Raw genomic sequence first — 23,703 nt, forward strand, 5'->3', positions numbered from 1 at the left:
TCATTCTTATTTTGATACTATGCCATGTAAATACCATTAATTAAATTATCTTTATAAGTTCCCAGTTCAAAATCTGCACTGTATGTTTCAATTTCGTCTACGATCAATAATATAGCTTATTTTACGGCATACAAATTGACGTGGTATATAGTGCAAGCATGTAGTGTAAACATTCAAATATTATCCCTATCATTCTAAATCCCGCAACACCGTAGCTTTGGTCCTCGAAAGTGGCCTTGGTGTATAAGTTGACCTACCCGTTTTAGCTGCAAATTTAGGTCAGAAAAATTTGACTTGTATGCAAGAAAATATGGCAAGTATTCTAAACTTGTCTAGTTAAGTGTGTAACCATGTAAGACAGATTTTAATATTTCTTATATCGACCGACCACAGTTGTCGCCTCTGTGTGAGACTGTAAATACAATTTTAGCAGCAGTCCCTGATTGTAGAAAATCCACTTCTTAGCTGAAGTGTGAGCCATAGACCTAAACGTGTATTATTGGTCAAGTGAAAAATACATATGTTAAAGAAAAGTGAATCTGTTTGAAACCAATATTTAGCCGTTGTCACTACTGTTTGAAAATGATTGATATAAATGTAGTTAGTTATAGACATCAAAGAACCATATGAGATCATTCATGTTGTTTCGGAGTCAGATATATTTTTCAGCAAAATATTAATTCCTAACAATGTCTTAAATTTCTGGATAATGAAGAGTCAATTATCGATTATTACTTTATTTTAGCAACCCTAGATGGGTAAACATTGAAGTCAACTTTGATAGTATCTGAAATCGTATGGCAAAGATCCGTTATTATATACGATAATGCATTCCTGCACTACGGCCCCAACGGATTCTGCCGAAGAACCATTCTCATTAAGTCTTTAAATTATTTTCTAATTTTGGCATGAGACAAGTAATTTTGAGGGAGGGAAAATTCGATTACATTGACCTCAGAGCTCAATTTATACTTATTTTATCAACCCTGAAAGGATGACAGGGAAAGTCAATCTCCGTGGCATTTGAGCTCAGAAAATAAACTTTACTGTTAATTTTCAACAAGTCTACCATCGTTAGAAACCAAATTGTAATATTCTCAAGTTTAAAATATCATTGTGATATTAGTTTTGAATTTTACCCGACTCACCTTAATTATAGTAGTCTGAAAAACAAAGTTTAGTTGAATTAATAGGTGGTATCATTTTCCATTTATATAACGTTGAAATATTTACTATTTTTTTAAAATTAATAAACTATTTAGCCATATTTTTTGTTGATATCAGTAGATATTCTTCCCAGATTAATAGTATCATATTTGGAACTAAACCGCTTAAAATCTCAATATAAAATCCAGAATCTAATCTGTGTATTTGTGTGTGCGCGTGTGTGTATTGAGATAGATACATAGATAGATAGATAGATAGATAGAGAGAGAGAGAGAGTGAGAGAAAGAGAGAGATAGAGATAGAGAGAGAGAATATGTCATTCTATAATATATAGTGCCATATCATTTTAGGGGAGTGTTATTTTGTAGATAGCACAATCACCGATTCTAATTTCTGTTTCAGCTTATGGTTTCACATCAAGTACCTATAAGCCCGTTTTATAACTTGATTTAACAACAATATTTTCACTGTAGTATATGTAGTTTTCATGTTACCAGCTGTGGGATGAAGTTAAAATAATAGACAGGGAACAACACTGGAAAATACGAAAACTAAAAGAAGCAGCACATATGCTAGGACACAACAACCTCCTAAGCAGACCGAGTGCAGATATGAATAGCATATGGGAACCGGTATTGAGGAAGGATAGAAAAATAATAGATTTATAAGCCTTAAAATTCACTACATAATTGCCCACGGGCATATGGCGTAGTGGTTAAGAGCGCGGGCTACTAACCCCAAGGTTCCGAGTTCGATTCACGACAGCGACCTGATTAATAGTAGTAGTAGTAATAATAATAATAATAATAATTCCTAACGATGTTACTACATCGTTAGGAATGAGAACCCAGGTTCGAAATTTTGTGTTAACAACAAACAAGATGAGAACAAATATCCGTCAAATGTAAATAATGTAAATAATTCCTCATTTCTTAAATATAGCCTCATTTCTTAAATATAGAACTGTATTTAGTTACGCTCCTATAACTTCGAAGAGCAAGACACGCCGAATTCAACTCTATATCTCATTCTTGGTCAGTAAGTAAAATAATTCTAGTCAGAAACTGGTATATATTCAGTAATTTTAAACCATGATCCAAAATATGTATCCATGTCTTTTACGTCAGAAATCAATAACGCTATATTTCTCTGTGAGATAGCTGAGACCAACATGATTAGGTAGTGTCTTTCGTAACTTGAGTACTTTCATTAATGTCTCATAAAGTTTATGATGCTTATGATCATGAATGGGACATTGCAGTTTCTACCTTGTGAAATTATATGGGCAAGGGACTTTAGGACGCAGCCGTTTTGGCGCTGCCTGTTTGTCGTAACCGATTCGACGTTAACTTAATTGACAATAGACGTTTTAGTGTTTACTTCGATTTGATGTTTCTCTCGTTCACTCTCCTCCGCCTCTCTCTCTCTCTTTCTCTCTCTCTCTCTCTCTGATTATATATGTTCCTATTAGTGTTTGTACGTTTGTGTAATACATCGCTCTCAATCCGACCTATCTCACTCTCTCCAACATGAATATGCATATATCTGTGCGCACATGCGTAGGTGCACGTGGCCAAAACAGATTGACTGTCCAGTCAGTCGCGCTAAATTGTCAGCGCCCAAAAAGCTACACCCGATTGTCATTACCCATAATTATATTGTCGTAGTATATAGCATAGCCGGAAATTTTGTTTTCTGAAGCTAATTCTGACATTTAGCTTCATAAAATAAAACAAAAAAAAAATCCTTCATCTCATTTTATATAACACAAAATTTTGCTAAAACCTTTCACAATATCAACATATGCAGTAACACATATGGATCATTGATGTCTTACAATTATCTTTTACCTTTTACTTGTTTCATCCACTAAACTTAGGCCATGCTGGGGCATCATCGTGAAGAATTTTTAGTTGAATGAATCTACCACTGTGCGATAGATGTTATTAACCGTGGTACTTATTCTATCGGTCACTAATCAAGAACCGTTAGATTACAGCGGCGTACACAAATTACCACCGATTGTCAAGCTGTGGCGGGGGACAAACACAGACATAAAGACACACACAACGATATATATATACATACATATATACATATAATTGTATGTATGCATGTATATATATATATATATATTTATATATATGTATGTATGTAAATATTGATATATGTCTGTATGCATGTCTGAATACATACGTGTATATGTGGGTGTGTACATACATACATGCACACGTTTGTTGTCTCGAACAAGAATAAACGAACTCATGTTTGCGCATTAATGCTTATGTATGCCGGCTGGCTCAGTAGCATATGTATATGTATGTATATATATATATATATATATATATATATATATATATATATATATATATATATATATATATATATATATATATATATATATATATACATGTGCTACTGTAGGAGTGGTTATGCGGTAAGAAACTTGCTTCTGAACCACATGATTTCAGGTTCTGTCCCACTGCATATGGGTCAGTGTGTGTGTTTGTTCTCCCACTATCGCCTGACAACCGATGTTGGTGTGTTTGCGTCCCCATAACTTAGCTGTTCGGCAAAAGAGAACGATATAATAGGTACTAAGCTTACAAAGAATAAGTCCTGGGGTAGATTTGTTCGACTAAAGGCGATACTCCAGCATGGCCGAAGTCAAATGACTGAAACAAGTAAAAGAATCAAAGAATAAAAGAGTATGTATATATATATACATACATATATACGACGAGCTTCTTTCAATTGCCGTCTATCCACATGATTTTGTCAGGCCCGAAGCTATAGTACGAGACACTTCCCCAAGGGACAATGCAGTGGGACTGAACCCAGGACCATGTGGCTGGGAAACGAGAGTAGCTAAAATTTCAAAAATATGAAATTACACAGCGCCACTTATATTCATTCCAAACAATGTTATGACAGACAGTAAGTAATCTGTCAAAGTGCGCCATCTTGTCTCACTGAACTAACTAGAATATCCAGTATAAGAAGGTGTGCAGAAAAGTTCCTGGCTTAGGGTTAAAAAAAAAACACAGGAAGATCAGCTAATTATAATTTTATTCAAAACTTTCGCCTCTCAGATTCACATATATATTCCATTGGTCATATAGATTTCCCATGCTCTGCAAAAGAAGTCGGATTGTTGTGTCTCCAACAAAACCTTTTGCGACACCCTAAAATCCAGGAAATTTTTAGCATTTGCCTCGTACATACTAGAGATGGATATTTCATGTCCAATATAAGTCTCATACATTCAGAAATTTGTTCACAACAAAATTTCTACACAACAAAAATGTTAGCATGACCTCATGGTACTGACGTCATCTCAAGGATTTTTAATGTATCTGTAAGTGACTTGCAAATTATCTCTGGCAGAAATAATTAATACACTTAGCATAATCGATGTAGGCATTACGGATTACATCTGAGTGGACAAACAAGAGATTAAATGTTTACAATAGACATTTCGTTATAATATCAATACTTACCAAGCGCTTTAACGATAATAGCGGCAATAAAATAATGAAGAATAGATGTTGGATTCATCTCCCTTATCATTTTTCTCTTTCTGGAAGAAATCGGCTGTAGTCAAACATAGAGATGCGGGAGCACCGCTTGGTCAAAAGATACACGAGACAAGATATATATCACGATGGAGCTCCTACAACTCCTCCAAAAGTTATGTATGTATGTAATGTATATATATATATATATATATATATATATATATATATATATATATATATATATATATATATATATATATATATATATGTATGTATGTATGTATATATATATATGTATATATATATATATATATATATATATATATATATATATATATATATATATATATATATATATATATATATATAGTACTACAGGAATGCCCGCACGGGTGGCCATTGCATGGTGCCAAAGGTGCCGTCCACTGCATGTCACATAAGAACAAGATACTGCAGCAGCCTCGGTTTCAGAGGACCTCAGCTCTTCAATGCCCTGCCAAAACATTTGAGAGACCTGCAAGACACGGATGTGGAGATCTTCAAGACAAAACTCGACGCTTTCCTCTCCACGATACCAGACGAACCAATGGCTCGAAATGAGACACCAGATGTGCCATCAAGACTCTTGATTGGACTATATCAGGTGCAGGAGAAGAGCCATGCAAGGAACGTGAAGAGAGCAAAGCATAAAGACAGAAAATCATGTCTGTCCTTGGCTGGCCTCAAATCTCACCTGCGAACCCATGGAAAACAAACCTCACCCAGCTATTCTGATTATATGTCTGTGCACACGTTTGAATGTGGTGTGTGCCACAGGGTTTGCAAATCCAATGGGGGTCTTAAAAGACATGTTAGGATCCACAATGAGCAGAACTTACTTGCAGGTATTGGTAGTGCAAATCAGAGGTGCAATCTGCGTGGATGTTTTTTCAAAACACTGTCTGGTTTAAAAAGCCACATCAGACGCCATGAAAGGGCTAAGGTGTAGGTGCAGGAGGTGGTCAAACTCTGTCTAAGGAGTAGACAACCACCATATATGTATATATATATATATATATATATATATATATATATATATATATATGGTGAGCCAGCCTACATATATAACCATTAATACGCAAATATGAGTTCGTGTATTCTTGTTCGTGACGACAAACATGTGTGTATGAATGTACAAATGTACACACCCACATACACACACACATATGTATATATACATATAAATGCGTACGTACATATATATATGCATACATACACATGTATATATATATACATACATATGTATATATATATATATATATATATATAGATATATATATATATATATTTATATATATATATATGTATATATATATATATATATATATATATATATATATATATATATATTTACATACATACACACACGCACAAACACTCATACACACACACACACACACACACACATATATATATATTTATATTACAGAGAAACAAATACACATATGTATGTGCATATGTGTGTATGCATATGAATGTGTGTGTGTAATCTAGAGATATAGTAGTGCGTAAGTGCGACCAAGATTCTAGGATCTTATTAATATACATGAAAGTTGACCAGTATATTATATGAACAAACATGAAAGGTGTGGTTGTCTGAAGGCACAATGCAAATAGTTTGGAATCTATAATTCCCCTGTCGACATGATGAAAATAATAACATAATTTACAGCAATGTTGTATGTAGTGTAAACATACATGTCACGTAGCTTGCAACGTTTTTATAGTTTTATTTTTACATATATTTAAGCTAATTTTGTGTGTGTTTGTGTGTGTATGGATATATTTATATATATATATATATATATATATATATACGTGTGTGTGTGTGTATGTATGGATATATATATGTGTGTGCGTGTGTGTGTGTGTGTATTTGTGTAATTGTGTGCGTGTAAAAACATATGTATACATATATAGTTAGATACACACCCATACACATACATCCGCGTATGTGAGCGTATATGTCTGTTTTTTTTTTTGTGTGTATATTCATATATGTATGATATATACATATATGCCTGCATGCATATTTGTATACATATATATAAAGATAAAGAAGTTTCTATATATTTCATTACATACATATACATATATAAAATTTATTAGATATATATATTTATATATATGTATGCATGTATATATATATATATATATATATATATATATATATATATATATATATATGTATATATATATATATATATATATATATATATATATATATATATATATATATATATATATATATATATATATATATATATATATATGTATATATATATATATATGCGCACATCAATACATAAATGAATAAACTCATACAAATATGCCATGTAAGCACTCAGATTCGCGCGCGTATATAAACAACGTCAGCTGAAACAAGGATTATCTTTTCAGTAATATAACGTTTTCTGCTGATATAAACATTAATATATCTTAGTCTCTAATTCGTTATTGAAATTTGCTATTGCTTTTGTTGTTGTTTTTTTTTTAAATAAATTCTCTGTTATTTGTCCCAATGAAAAAACAAACAGGCTTATACATATTTAAACAAAACTACATTCATTGATGTCTATAGTTACACAGTATACGAGTGACTCCGATGCCACTGTACTTAAAAGCATTACGTCATCCTTTAAATAATGTTTGTTTTCCCTATGTAACAACATATTAAAGGAGGGTCACAAATACACCTACATATATATATATGTTTATATATATGCATATATACATATATTTATGTATGTATATCTGTACATACACATGAATGTGTATTTGTATGTGTGTTTGTAAGTGTAAGTTCATGTGTAAATAAGAAAGATATCTGAAGATAATTACTAATTGTTTCAGATCTTACCACAAATACAATGAGAAATTAGTGTACATAGCCAATCAAAGCACCATCCAACATCATGTGGAACATCGTCGACAACATGAGTAAGCAGGCATCCTTGAAATCTTCGATGAAAATGCATCTATGAGGACGTGTGTTTATTACATAAAGCTCTTTTATATGGGTTCTTTTATAACATTATATACACAAAATAAGTTGCGAACGCACAGCATAGCACATGGAATAGGAAAGGAATAATTTGTGGTATAAACCAGTATTTAACCTAGCATTAAGAACTAATGTAGCTGAAGCACTCCTTATTTTCATTCATTATTAATTTCCACCAGAACATAGGTATATTAAAATATTAAATAGGAAAATTTCGCTTACCATATGAGAATTTATATTGACTCAATGTGGAAGGAATAAAAACGGGAAAAGTACTTGCTACAAATGCGATGTAATGTTTGCTTGAATGAGAAATTCAGAAATTTATTTCAAGGAATTACTTGTTTGAACAAAAGATCTGAATTGTTTTTAAATTCTATTCATGGAAATAAGTATTTTTTTGTATAATTGCTAACTTTCTGTCTTTTAATTCTAGTTCGGGGAGAACATATATTGGTTTGGAAGTGTTAGAAAAATACTTTTATAACATTGCTTAAACACCAACGCATTTTCGTAAGAGATCATTTCTTACGATGACTTCCCTTTTGTGGAATTTTAAAAAACGAATTCAAGTTTAAAACATGACCTTTGGAGTGGTTCAAAGAGACCAGCAGTGAAGCGGAAACCATGAGCTTGAAACGGTCGTATTTCTATGAATCGTTTCCATACTTCAAGAAAACCATACAATTCAAGATTTCTTGATAGCTTTTGCATAATATTTCAAAATATATTCAAACATCAGATAATCCATGAGAAACTTGGATTATCAGCAACATGAACGGAAACTTAAAACTGAGGGTCGTGGGAGTTATGATCCCTTCAGTTTTAATATTTTAATGAATACTCTACATTGACCTGGAGAAACGACTAGTATAATTTATTAGTACTTTTCAACACCTTATTTTCCTCTCTCCTGAATTCCACGCACGTTTGTTGCCGCAAGGCTTCCATCTCGCACGCCATCTTAACTTAACTTGTCCTTTTAGTCGAATTACACCTGTTGTTATTCTCTTGGTGTTTGCATTTGTAATGATGATTGGAAGCTTGACTGATAAACAGAGGGCCACGAAGAATCCGTCCTGGTTTTCTTGTACGTCTTTGTATCGTCTATTTGTCCGTATGTTGTTATTGTCATACGTTTACGTTCGTATTCCGATTTTTGGATCTCTCTCTCTCTCTCTCTCTCTCTCTCTCTCTCTCTATCTATCTATCTATATATATATATATATATATATATATATATATATATATATATATATATATATGTATTAACAAATAATTACCTCTGGTTATTTATCTTTATGCTGTTTTATACTAATCCTTCAACTTCATTTTGGTAATTTTCTTCTATAAGCCAATTTATGTGATAGTTTTATTGTATTTAATTTCATCTCATTTCATTCGAGGATTTATTCCAATATCTATACTTCTCATTCTGTCATTGAATCATCTTTTCGTTTTAACTATTGGTAATTCTATTACTTTTTTATTGAAATATTCTATTCTTTTTTTATAATCTAATGTATTATCTAAAAATGAATTTCTGTCTTATTTTTGCAGTCGATAAAGACCGGAAACGTGAAACTAATAATTGTAGATTTTCTGTCAGTTAGATTGCAAAAGAGATTCACTGCACGCCACATTTGTAATAAGTACTTTCTACATTGGTTTTAAATGCAAACTCCTATCTATCTATCTATCTATCTATCTATCTATCCATATGCATATATATGTATATGCATATATATGTATATGTATATATATGTATATGAATATATATATATATGTATATGAATATATATATATATATATATATATATATATATATATATATATACATATACATATATATATATATATATATATATATATATATATATATATATATATATATATATATATACATACATACATATACATACATATATATATATATATATATATATATATATATATATATATATATATATATATATATATATATATATATATATATATATATATATATTTATGTATTTATATATACGACGGACTTCTTTCATTTTCTTATCTACCAATTCCACTAGCAATTTGGTCGACCCGAGGCTATAGTAGAAAACGCTTGCCTTGGGTGCCACGTACATAAGCATACACGCATACACAGTTACATACGTGCGCATGCGCAAGCACCCACACGCACCCACACGCATAATAACATCCTCGTAAAAGATTTCATTACATTAAAAAAAATTTAATTAACTTTACACTTCAAACCTGTATTAATTCGCATATACTTCCTTATTTATATATATATATATATATATATATATATATATATATATATATATATATATATATATATGATATCTTTTATTGATTCAGTCTTTTGACTGCGTACATGCTGGCGTCGCCTTGAATGGTTTTAGTCGAACAAACCAGACTCAGGATTCCTTGAAGCCTATCGGTCTTTTATGTCGAGCCGTTAGGTTACAGAGCTGTTAACACATTACCGCCATTTGTCAAATTCTGGCCGTGGGCGTGTAAACACAGACACATAGACACACACATAAATAAGAAAAAAAAAAAGAAAAACTATGTTGATTTGATAAAGTAAAGAGTGCATCATGTAAAGGAATAGAAGGATTCAAACTTCCAAAGTATCTAAACCAAAAGGGAATTATTCTTTTGAATATTATTCTCAATGTCGAATTGCATTAAATTTCCGATAGTTATTTAATATACTGCAATAATTCGCTCTCACATATATGCCAACAATCTCACCTGTTATGTAGTCATTTAAATATCACAATCATTAATACACGAAACCACCGGTATTAGCACACAGTAGTCATAATACTCAATAGCAATAACTTCTTCACATACATACAGGCAGAAGACCAACATTCACATATATAGAAATCCTACACTTACATACACATACAAGCATACATATGCACACACAGAAACGCCTCCCACGTAATAACAAAAATCCTATACACATATACACATCGACCATTTCTTATATTGAGAGAAAATAAATATAAATTCCTTCTAAACATCTCATCGCGTTTTCTCTTATCATAATGTGAAATGTTGTGTAAGTTTAGTTTATGTAACAGTGCTTAACAAAAACAACGACTGACGCTAGCGCCCTCTATAGGAAATAGAGGTGAGGACAGAATATCGCTTGCTTTAGCGAGATTAAGAAGTTCAGCTGAGATTGGACAAGTACTTGACACCTAACACGAACAAGACAGACACCGGAGGGCAATAAGAAGGCTTGTTATAACGGTTGGTGACGTTGACTATATCAGACAGTTATGATGATGAACCCTTTCTTCGACATTCTTAGCGAAGAAATGAGAAGGAAAGTGATTGGTTGCGGAAAAATGATACAGTACTTGGCCACCCCTCAGGGAATTTCTATTCGCATCGTAACACCAGTGAACAAGGCTCGTATTAGCCATTCCGATAACAGGAACTGACAATGAGAAACATATCAATTTATAGATGAGAAAAGGAGAATGAGAAGGGAAAGAAAAAGAAGAGGAAGGTGGTAGGTGGAGGAGAAGAAGAAGGAGGAGAAGAAGAAGGAGGAGTACGAGGAGGAGGAGTAAGAGGAGGAGGAGATGAAGACAACAGTAACAACTTTAATAACAACTACAACAACAACAACAACAACAACAACAACAGCAATAATAATGATAATAATAATGACACTAATAACAGCGTCAAATTATAATAAGAAAGATGAGAAAGGTGGAAAGAAGGGAAATTCGAGAATGAAGATGAGAATAAAAGGAAAAGCAGAATAAAAATGAAAGATACAACTGGAAGGAATATGATAAATTAAGAAATAAAGGAGGGGAGAGATATGAAGTGGAGAAGGATTAGAGACAAGGTGTGTGGTGTGAGAGATATTTATAAAGGAAAGAAAGAAAAGAAAAAAAGACAGAAATAGAAGCATAAAAAAAAAACAAATATATTTAAATGTGCGACTATGTATTTGTATTGGAGAGGGTGAACGTAAGGGGAGACAAGAAGATGTATGGAGGGGAAAAAAAATGGCGTGCAAATATACTTATATGTACAGATGTAAACATCGCAAACATCAAGCGTGGCTAGCTTTTATTAAATTCGTTTTCCAGCGACCATTGCATTCCGTGTTCACTTCTAGATGCCCTCTGGCCATAAACGGGTTTGTTCTCGGCTTAGGATACGTTACAGGTCTTTGTTCTTTTCTATAGTTTTGTCATTGTTGTTGTTGTTGTTGCTGGGATTGATTCCGTTGTTGTTGTTGTTGGCGGTGGTGTTGTTGTTGTCGCTTTTCATTTGTTATTGGTGATGTCATTTTTTTTGTTTGTTTTTCCTTGAGTTTTGTATCCATTGGTGTTGATGTTAATGTTGCTGTTGTTGTTGTATATTGTTAATGATGATGTTATTATTGACAATGCTGCTGCTATTGCGCATGGTAATGGTATTGCTGTTATCATTGTTTATTTTTGTCGCCGTCGTCGTCGTCGTCGTCGTCGTCGTCATCATAATTCTTGTTATTGTTGTTGTTGTTGTTCGCTTTATTCGTATTATCTTGCCCAAATTATTGCTGTTATTGTTGTTGTTGATTTTGTAATTATTGTCATTATCCTATTACCAGAATAGCATATCGCTGCTGTGACTGTTGTTGTCGCTATGTGCAGATCTTTGATGTAGTTACTGTTATTCCTATTACCATTATTGTTACTGTTAGTGTTGCTGGTGGTGGAAGCCATAGTAACATACATATTGTATTTACTACTACAGCTGTTACTATCATTGTTGTTAATATTACCGATTCAGATATTGTTATTATTCTCATTCCTAATGATATTGTTGTCGAAGTAAAAGTTATCATTGTCGGAGCTGTTGGCGTCGGTGCGTTTCCTACAGCAGTTTTTGTTGCCCATACCATTCGCAGTCACTGTTATCATTGGTGTTGTTGTTGTTGTAGTTATAGCCGATATTGTTGTTATTGCTGTTCATGCAGTTACCGTTGACCATAATGATGCCACTGTAATTTGATTTGTTTGAAGTAGTTTCCGCATTTATTGACACCTTCTCTCACTAACGATGGTTCTTATTATATTCTTGTAATTCCTATTACATCTCGATATTCTACGACCGCCCTGCTGAAGTGTTTTTTAGTTGTTTGTTCTTGATGAAGTTGTTGTTGTTGTTGTTGTTGTTGTTTCAATTGTAGTAGTTATTTTCTTTTTCTTTACAGTTTTTTTTTTCTCCGTTTCTTTTTACTATTTTTCTTTCTTTTGTTTCGTGAGATATTTACTGTTGATGCACGGAGAAGTTAATCTTGTTTTATGTTTTCTTTTCTGGAGCCTTTCCTATGAGGTTAATCATAGTCGTTTTAATTATATATACATGAGTGTAAGTTTATATATGTACTTGTATGTGTGTATATATATGTCTATGTAATTTGTATATAAATCTATCTATTTTTCTATCTACCTATCAATACATACACACACACGCATGGACACAGATATAAACATGTATATATACATATATATATATATATATATATATATATATATATATATATATATATATATATATATATATATATATATATATATATATATATATATATATGTATATATATATATATATACACACATACACACACATATATATGTATACAATATTCTGATTTTGCTCTACATTACTTATATTTGCAGGTCTGTAGAGACCAGTCTACATCATTCGATGTTTGTACATAGAATAAAGAAAATTTAAATTACCTGCTAGATACACCACCAGCCTTATATTTCATCTGTAGGAAATAATTATTTTTTAACCAAGGTACGCACAAGTGACGGGCTTCTGTCTATTGGCCGCTGATAAATCGTATATTCTACTCTAGGTTTTGCTGGATTTAGTTGGACATACATGGGCTATGCATAATGAGAGGGTATATAATTCTTGTTGCCCGTAGAGGTTAGTGACTACTAATAAATGGTGATCGCCAGGATACAAATATGAAATATGTGTATCTTTATTAGCATTGAAAAGAACTTAAAAACGGCTACAAGGACAGTGAGCCTCGTAAGAAGCCGCGCATATTCTGTCTGTCAGTAGGGAAAATGTCCGATTATATGTTTGCCGCCCGTTGTGCGCTGTCATTGTAGGCTTCTGACTGTCGGCAATTCGGCCAGAAGCCCTAGGCTGAGAGGCTATATAAAATGTCAAGATCTATATGTTCTTTTACTAGCAGAGGTTGCAGTCAACTATAATTCATGTCGGACAAAAAACTCATTATAAAATATTATTATAATATTACATAATGTTGGTTTCAAATTTTGGCATAAGGCCAGCAATTTCGGAGGAGAACTGCTAAGTCGATTACATTTGACCCAGGTGCTCAACTGACTCTTATTTTATCAAATCCGGAAGAAAGAAAATGAAAGACAAAATGGACGTCAGCGGAATTTGAGCTCAGAAAGGAAAATGCAGGAAAAGCCGCAAAACGTTTTGCCAGCGCGCTAACGATTTTGTCAGCTGGTCAGATTATAATATAGTACATATTATATATTAAACTATGATATTATTTATTAAAATAACACTTTTGGAGAGAGACTTCAGCCAAGAAGATTTGAAGAAGGAATTGTAATTCCGAGATAACTAAATTACAACAGGTATATAGTTCATTTCTTGTTTTATAGTGCATTCTTGTACCATTCTAAACTTTTATTCTTTATTTTAAAATTTATTTTAATATCAAACCCTGTTTTTTTATGTAAGGATAGAAATGAAGTAATATTGGAATTAAATTTTGGCACAGGTCTAGCAAGTTCGAGGGAGAGGCTAAGTCGATTACATCGACCCATGTGTTTAACTGGTACTTATTTTATTGGCTCCGAAGTCGACCTCGGTGGAAGGCAAAGTTGACCTCAGCGCTATTTGAATTCAGAACGTAAATGTAGACGAAATGCCGCTAAGCATTTTGCCAGGCGTGCTAAAGTTTCAGCCGACTCTCTGTCTTAAAAATTAAATAATATTGTAAAACACTTTCTGGTTGTGATTTAGATAAATTTGTGTTGATTTTTAATAGAACTATGGAAATCATAAAAAATCTTACTTGAATATCTTTCCCAGCCATATATACACGTAGAAATAGAGTAATTTATAAGTTTCTTTCGTAAATATGCATTCATTTAAAAAAAGCTTATACCTTACTCTAATATCTCGTCACTTATTTTGATTAAAATTTTCAAATTCAATGTTAAAAGGAAATGATAATCCCCCGCTCCGCAAAAAGAAAAAAAAATCTTGTGCTCAAATCAAGTGTTTGAAGAGACCAGTACAACTGAGAATTAATCCTTGTAATTAAGTTATTAAGATCTTCCCGGCAATTCTCTTTTTAAGTGTGTGGTAAATAATAAATATAGATTACGTTTTTTTTTAAGTGTACCTGATTTTAATAGCTACAAAGCTGACTTTGATATTGGTCGATTAAATATACTGATTATGAGAAGGATTAAGTCCACTTGGAAGTAGATCCATTCATACCGTTTCATTGAGTATATTTTATCAGTAAAGCGATAATTCATAAATAACTCTTATCCATGGTCAATTCACCACCGCCCATGGCTTTAGCCAGGATTCTCCCTTTTTTCACCATATATTGGATCTCCCTCCCCACATAGCTCGGTGTATATCGCATGAGCACCGAGTGTCTCTGGAAGCTCTTCCTTAGTTGTCAGCACATTGGTTAAAGTGAAACCAGGCTCCTGTCCTAAGTAACCGTTCTCCTGTTATGCATCGGCCGCTTCCTTTTCAAAACACTTTCTCTTATATTAGTTTAGATTGGTCGTTCTCCAGGACACCTCAATGATCTCACGCGAAAGCGTCATCCATCACGGTCCCACAAGCATGTTCTTAATTCGTCAACGTTTGCCAGTACACTGTTTTGAAGCATGTTATCCACATAGGTTTGACGTTTTATTCACCTATAGATTCTTCCTTTGACTGGTCATCTGGTCTCTGTCATGAGACCAGTGAACACACAAGTTTTTCCCCGTGCCAGAAGCAATGACCAACACTACCCATTCTTCTCTGCTGAATCTTCACAGTACTTTGGATAGATTTTGATATGTCGTGGTCCCAAATATTTCATTTTTAAAAAATTTATTTTAAAGAAAGCCGAGAAACATCATTGTCACCTTTGATCACACTTCTATCAAGACTGCGTTCCATTAAATGTTGTCTTTCACGACACACTTCATCTATTGTTCTTTTTCTACGATCTTACGCAAACCATGTACTTTTCCCTAATCACAATGACAAAGGTTCTTATTGTTGCTGTCTTTTGTTTTTACTATATAACCGGTAACCGATGTCGGTTTTATTTACGTTTATATTATTCACAGCGCTTATATTCTTACCATTTTCTCAAATCTATCGGTGTCACACTCGACGCTTCTTAGAAATCCTTCTTCATTTTTTAATTTTTTTTTGTGACGTTTTGGTTTACTTATGTTATGTTTACCAATATCAGATAGGAAAATACGTCGGAACCTTCGCCACTTATCCCTACCAGCAAAAATATTTTTCAAGTCAAACGAATCAATAAATAGACAACCAATTCCACCAATTGGCTTACCCCCAAAGGACTATGAATACCTCAAGAAACCTAGAATCTACGCTAGATCTTCATTGACGCAGTCTTGCAATTCCGTCAAACTAACGAGCTATGGGAGAATACTATGGGAGAATAGGGTATTAATTCATGTTGTTTCTGTTCTAGTCTGTGCTTTTATTGTTATTGTGACAATGGGCTTTATTGTTTTGTTGTTGATATTGTTGATATTTCTTGTGGTGGTTATGATAGTGGATGGCTATTCTCTGAGTTTTCTGGTATCTTGCTGACATTTGTAAGATTTTTTTCTTTTATTTTTGTTTTTGGTTAAGGGACGATGGTTACTGTCCGTGCTTTTTTTTCTCGTTGAGTTGCCTTTTCGGTCTCATCCTATTTCTAGGATGAGGCCGGAAACGACAAATCAATGATAAATCGGAGGAGAGAAGAGGCTGATCAGGATGTGTGTGCTTGTATGTCCTTTGCATTAGCATTGTTTCTTAGTCTTCGTGGTAGAAGTTTTGGCTGATCTTGTTGGTGAAGCCGTTGCTGTTGCTATTCATGCTTTCACTGTGTAGGTGGTGTTGGCATGAAGACGTTTTAACTCTCTTCATCTGAAGGCAGAAGTCCGTCTCCCATCTTGTTAGCTGCTGTTCCTATATAACTCTTGGGCCACTTTCAGTCGCAAAACTCATTATGTCACCATTTTTAGAATGAATACTTAAGGTATCCTCAAAAACAGCATAATTTCTAAACATACTCTGAAGCCATATCTGCAAAAAAAAAACATGAATAGGTTAGTGAAGTGACTCATTTTTGAGTCACCATAGTTACTCGTTCGATCATATAGGAATTACGTCATAAATAACCCTTAGGGAAGCCTGTGCGTTTAGCACGTTCTCTGGTCCCTTTGTTTCTTTACTGAGGTATAAGATTACTGCTATTAGTTATGTAGTGCTATATCAGTTCAAGTGAGAATTCCTAAGTTTGTGGCTAACAGAATCGTTAAACAGATTGTGTTCTGTATATAACCACTACAAAAGAGTGAGTCGCTGTGATGATTTTCCGAAAAAACACAAAAGCAAAATTCTACCTTTCTTGGACAGAATGATTTCACTCTTGTACTTCAAGACAAGGCAAAAGCCTCAGTGCAATCCATCAAGCTGACAGAGATAACTACCAATAATCCTTTCAATCACATCCTACCTCTTACAAGAAGGATACATTGCTAGTAATGTTATCCTATGTATGCAAGTCAGATGAGACGGATATAATTGGATCACAGACATGATCAACAACCAAACAGAAGATCATAGAGAACTAAGCAACAACTGTAACAATAGAATCCCGATTGGATTACCAAGGATTTAATGTTTTCATATACCTAAAGGATTTTTCCTTCCGGCCATTAATCTGTCGTGATGGACTTAAAACGTGTAAGTGCGGGTTAATATGTTCATTGTAGTGAGACACAAAAGAATGTTTAATTAATTGAAATAACAACCTTAATGAGAAAAATAGTCATTAAGTTTAATTACAATTTTTGGCAAGACGAGCAAGAGGGAAAACTTTAAAATTTAAATGGACTAAACATAACGTTAATAACTTCATTGTTCTTACTATAGAGAGGCTGAAGAGATAAAATCAGCAAAATATACCAAGCATTTGCCTTGTTTATATATTAGTGAAATAAATGAACGGTGCAATGTAAATTTAATACAGCTCTAGTTAAGGGCTGAATACTATTACATCTTCGCTAGTAATATAGTAAATTTCTTTAGGGCGGCGCGCTGGCAGAATCGTCAGCACGCCAGGCAAAGTGTTTAGTGGTATATCGTCTCTATTTACGTTCTGAATTGGAATTTCGCTGACGTCCACTTCGCCTTTCATCTTTTTGAGGTCTATAAAATAAGTACCAGTTGTGCACTAGGGACGATATAATCGACTTAGCCCCCTCCCCTGAACTCGCTGCTCTATTACGAAAATTTGAAATCAATAGAGTAAATTTCTTTAGTATAGTAATGCAAGACATTTTCGGTTAATCGGCATCATTAGAAGGATACATGTTAAAAAACAGGTCATATGTACCAACTATTTAGAGATAACAATCGATTACAACTATTCTATAGCAAACACTTTTTAAAAGGTCGAAAGAGTATAGACAATGGGTATTTATTTCCTCAGTGACTGGTTGGAAGAAAGGAATTAATTATCTTCAAATTGGAATGTATGTTCGAATACTGGCAACTAATGGAACTCCGCAAAAGATACATAAGTGCCAAATGCACGCGTCCGTGCCTGTATGTGAAGTAGGAGTAGGATTAAATCGGGTGGCGAATAAGTCTACGAGCTCATGGAACTCAGATGGTAACGGAGTGGAACTAATATCAGAAGATATCCAAAACTAACTAACGGGCCGACAATTTCACTCGTTACTGCCTTGTTCTTATATTTCACCAAGTTGACAACGGTAGGGTTTGAACCAAACACCGCAAATTATTTTCTCCTTTCTTATGACGATTGTTCCAAATTTGCCGTCTTTATAAAAAAAGAACTACATCAGCGACATAAATTCAGCTGTTGTTGTTTTGTCCCAAATGGCCCCTGATCAAATAATAAACACAAGATCAAAAGAAATTCTAGCTTACAACATCACGTTGCATCTCCCGGAAATAATTTACCGAGAAAGATGTTTTATCTTCAAGACGGTAGTCTGAGGGATATTTGGTTGCAGTTTCTTCCATGATGTACGACTTCGTAAAGGTTCTTTCCTTTGTATTTTCAGCGCAATTACAGTATGGCTAAAGGTGTCAGATTAAATCTATTCTAAGAATAACGAATTTAAGAATATAAGAATATAAGAATACAAAGAATGTATGCATGTATGTATGTATGTATGTATGTATGTATGTATGTATGTATGTATGTATGTATGTGTGCATGTAAGTATGCATGCATGTGTGTGTGTGTGTGTGTGTGTCTGTGTGTATACAGAATATCAACGACTGAAATAATTTCACTCCATCTATTATTTTAATCAACAAATCAGAGCAGCTATTTTCTTGAATGTCAGTAATAGAGATTAAAATATTTTTAAAAATAATTATTGCTTTTCGTAAAACATCGTTTAGTTTCCTAATTATTTCGGTCAGATTATATAACATACTACTCAACACGCATGTGTACACACATGCATACATTCAGGCACACACACACATACATACTCACACGCGTTCCCAGATATACACGCACACATATTTACATGCGCACATACACACGTAGCTGTATGTATGTATGTATGTATGTATGTATGTATGCATGTATGTATGTAGGCATGCATGTGTGTATGTATGTAACTACATAGGAAAATATACGCATGGATGTATGTGAGCACATTGAAAAGTAAACTATATGCAGTTACTTGTTAATATACATACATATGCTTATGTCAGTAGATATATCTATATATATGTAATATATGTGTGCGCGTATGTGTGCATGTGTATATATACTATTGCTTGTGCTTAATAGACATATACATCAATGTGTGTATGAGTGTGTGTATGTGTCATTAAATGTGTCTCGTATGCGATTATATATATATATGTGTGTGTGTGTGTGTGTGTGTGTGCTTGTGTGTGTGTGTGTGTGTGTGTGACATTGTGTGTTAAGGTGTGAATAAGTGAAAGTGATGGAGAGAAAACAAGTGTAAATGAAAAACCTCTGTTCACATTGCAACAATATCTCGAAGCAATAAAACTATAAACTCTATAATTGAATACTTGATATTTTATTTCAAACCAACCAGTCAATCACCGCCACCTTCTTTCACTGCCACCACTACTACCACCACTACTACCACCGACAACGCAACCACTATCACCACCACCTCTACCATCACGTCTTATCAAAATAATCATTTTTCGTGTGTGCCTGATTAATTGTTCCATTTTTTGTTCTCTTATTATTCTTATCGTATTAGGCACAATTATTTTGTTGTTGTTGTTGTTGTTGTTGTTGTTGCTGCTGCTGCTGCTGTTGTTGTTGTTGTTGTTTTTGTTGCTGTAGTCGTTGTTGTTGTTGTTGGTGGTGGTGGCCTTACTGCTATGTCGATATAAGTATCGTTGTTGATGATGGTATTGTTGTTGTTGCTCTTGGTGGTGGTTTTATTGTTACTTACAAAGTACCATTTATTGTGTTCTGGAACGACAATAGCCGTAAGCAATAAGAAATGTTGGTTTCTGAATTCCTCTCTTCAAAGACATCAGTTTTGTCTCGATCTCTGAGTCGACGTCGATATTGTTGTGACCGTTTGGAACCGTTGATACCGTAGGCAGAAGAACAGAATCATTTGTTTGAGAGCAAGTGACTTATTTTTAAACACCTAACGAATTAATCGATAGTTCGAAATTTAGATTTGGCGTTTACTTGATATCTGTTTAGCTTACATCGCTAATGCACATGTGAAAACTGTTGAATGTCGAAGGCTCGCAATTCGCAATATTTTTAAAGCGGTATTTACACTACGTACCCCATTTCCATGGCAGTGTTTCCCTCTCCTGGCAAAATGTGATCGTATCAAGGAGAAGCTATGAAACTGGTCTAAGCCACTAGTTTTCATCCTGGGATGTCGCGTCTATCAAGAATGTTATAGACAGTATTTAGGATTAACAGGTTTTAAATATTGCATATTTACTATCAAATGCGACATCCCAGATGAAAACGAATGGCTTAGGCTAGTTTCATAGCTTCTCCTAAATACAATCACATTTTGCCAGGAGAGGGAAACACTGCCATGGAAATGGGGTACGTAGTGTAAATAATGCTTTAAAAATATTGCGAATTGCGTGCCTTCGACATTCAACAGTGCATTAGCGATGTAAACTAAACAGATATGAAGTAAATGCCAAATCTAAATTACGAACTATCGATTTCTTATGAATTTTGACATTTGATAGTAAATGTCAAAGTTCATGTTCCAAACGTTAAGTCAGAATGAGTGAAAAAAAACACTGTTGACACAGGTTTTTCTTTGTTACTTATAATTTCTTTAGTACTGTGAAACATGGGTACCACCTTCCTTAAGTACACAGAGGTAGTATGATAATTTTACAAACAACTTGAAAGCCATCGGTTTCAATGGATATGGTACTTGAAAGGTACATAATTTTTCAACTGTGGTGGGAATAACGTTGACGCTGGCATGCAACAATCCTGCTTGACTACGCGAGTAATAAGAAACTATGAGAAGCTGGAATTAATTAGGATGACATGAGCTCTGAAGCCAGAGTATAAGAAATCTATCGTAGGATGAACTTTAGTGGAATTGAAAGTGTTCGCCGGTTAACTGGGGATAAAATTTCACCGTAACCAAGATCTGAAATGAGAACTTAGAATGAAATAGTAAAAGTCTGTATGACATTTTGTTTCGCATCCGCTTTTCTTTTAAGGGAAGAAGCAAGCATAGAATTTTCTGGCAGCAAAACGTAACGATGTATGACAAAGTGTTAATCATTGTTTTACCGTATCGACCAGATTATCGGATGTTGTCGTACACCGCTGTGAGTAATGTGGTTCCAGTTTTTCTTGATCGCTCTCTATTTTCCATCGTGAACCGAATCGTTATTTGATAAATCCAATACTTAAGACTGCGGTAGTGGTTTGAATACATTATAACCAACATATTTTCAAAACATACCCGGACAAAACACGTTACTAAAACTTGAAGCTCTCAAGATTGAATGAAAAACGAAAATTCACTCATCAGGAAAACCGAAAGACTGAATTAAAAAATGGTTACAAATTAAAATACTACTATCATCTGCATCCATTGATGCAATTCAAGAATACTTGAGTTGAAAACCATGTACAGGATAGCATACAAACATACACCAACAATCAAACGTTTGCAGAGCAAGACTGGGTTATTAAGAAATAAAACATAAACCAGGAGTGATCTCTTCGTTTCTCAACAAACATAGGCCCACTGACTCACCCATCGGTCTACTGAACGATAATCAGAGCATTCTCCATCAGGACACATAAGAAGTAGCAGAGGCCCTGGAGAAAGAATATTGCTTTGTCTTCAGTGATATTGAGTTTGAGTGGTCATTTCAATGTAGCCATCGTTCAACATATCTCCAACATAACTTCCTCTGCCTCAGATATCATGGCAGTAATTATCAAAACCGAACATTATTCTTTAGCCCGAACTCAAATAGATTCCCAGATAGATTCCTAAAAGACTGTAGACACCAATATACATCTCCTCCAATCTCCTCCAATCATCTCCTCCAATCTCCTCCAATCATCTCCTCCAATCTCCTCCAATCATCTCCTCCAATCTCCTCCAATCATCTCCTCCAGTCATCCCAGTCTTCATGAAGGGAAACAGGCCACTTACAGTTAATTATCACCTCGTCACATTATTTGAAAGTTTAGGTGACATCAAGAATAACTGGACTCATGGAGAGTGACCACCTCCTAAATTCCAACCTACATGTTTGCTTTGTGGTAGCTATTGTTCAAATTTGGTTAAACTCTTTGGATATCTCTTTGATGATACCCTAAAAGATTTAGGAGAAAGATCTAAATATTGATGTTATACATCTGAACTTTAGCAAGGCTTTCAGCAGAGTCGATCACCTCTTCCTACTTTTGGTACAGTCCATCTGTGGAAATCTGCTGCACTGAGTCGAGTACCTAAAGGTGAGTACAATCCAGCATATTGTGATCGATGGAATTTATTGAAGCCTAGCAAAAGCCCCCAGTGTTATACCAACAGGGGCGGTATTGGGACTGTTTCTCTTCAAGGTATGTATAAACAATATCTAATTTTATAAAGAACAAGAAAATAAAAAAAAAATCGCATATGACTCCAAGCTTCAAAAACTTACCAATGGCGAAGAGGACCGAGAAAAGTCTGATCAATATATCACAAGTCAGCGAGAAGTGAGAAAAAAATATGCTATTTAAATGGAAGAAAAATATGCTACTAAATGGAAGAAAAAATTGAAAGAGTGAAGGAAAACTTTGGAAAAGAGAATATACTCAAACAACCATATTCTTTTCTTCCATGTGTACATGGCATCCAACAATATCAGAGACTGAGGGATATTGTTGACAACGACTCCGGCCTGAGCGCTCACATGAACAATAAAGTTGATATAGCTTACAAGATGTGCTCCTGCATCCTCAGAAATTTTAGGTTCAGAAACCAGATGTTCTTTGTACTTCTTTATACGATTACACTAAGAATACTTTTATACCTGCGACTTTCCCATGCTGAGCCACCCCAGAGAGCAACAACAAACTAAAACAGGAAAATAGAATATGTCTGATTTTGATTATTGAGACCATCTTCAAAGACT

This window comes from Octopus bimaculoides, chromosome 6, assembly GCF_046866305.1.
Source record: "Octopus bimaculoides isolate indiv1 chromosome 6, ASM4686630v1, whole genome shotgun sequence".
Taxonomy (NCBI): Eukaryota; Metazoa; Mollusca; class Cephalopoda; order Octopoda; family Octopodidae; genus Octopus; species Octopus bimaculoides.